Here is a 687-nt window from a genome sequence, read left to right on the forward strand (position 1 = left end):
TATGTTTATGATTTTTAATGTTGCTTTATTTTCTATTTGTTTATTATCTTTTATCATTATTCACTTGCGCCGAGTAAGGAAATAAAACTTTACTGAACATATTTGTTACGACGTAGTTTTTCGAATTAGCGCATTATTGTAACTTGCGGATATTGAACCAATATTTGCTGATTTGTCAGTGTAGTGGCAAATTATGGAAAGTAATAAGGTTATTTTTGTGATATTTTATATCTTCAGTTTGGTTAACCAGTATATTATGACTGCAAAACGCCAATTTGTATTGCGAAAATTAAAAAAATTAGAAAAAAGTACATTTTAATGCAACACCATCAAGTGATCAAAATTATAATGATTGTTATTAAATGTGCATTTGTTTTCAGATGAGAAAATCGCTTTCATATCAAAGGCAAGCTTCAGTTCCGAATCGACAACAGCTTTGGCGAGAGAGCGATCATAGCTGTACAGGAAAGTTGTCGTATCATCCACAGACTGGGCCTGCACAAGCCTTGGAGTCAATGAACTCTCAGTCAGCGATCCTTCTCGTAGCCACCAAACTCTGCTTTTAGGCCACACAGATGATGTTTTAATGGTTTCACAAAATAAGTAGTTCTTGCATATGTGCATAAACGTGGGTGAACAGACCAACTGTGTTTGAATCATGTGTAGACGACATTACGTCATTATCGT

Source organism: Oratosquilla oratoria, chromosome 29 (assembly GCF_046742065.1).
Source record: "Oratosquilla oratoria isolate Oo_2021 chromosome 29, ASM4674206v1, whole genome shotgun sequence".
NCBI lineage: Eukaryota > Metazoa > Arthropoda > Malacostraca > Stomatopoda > Squillidae > Oratosquilla > Oratosquilla oratoria.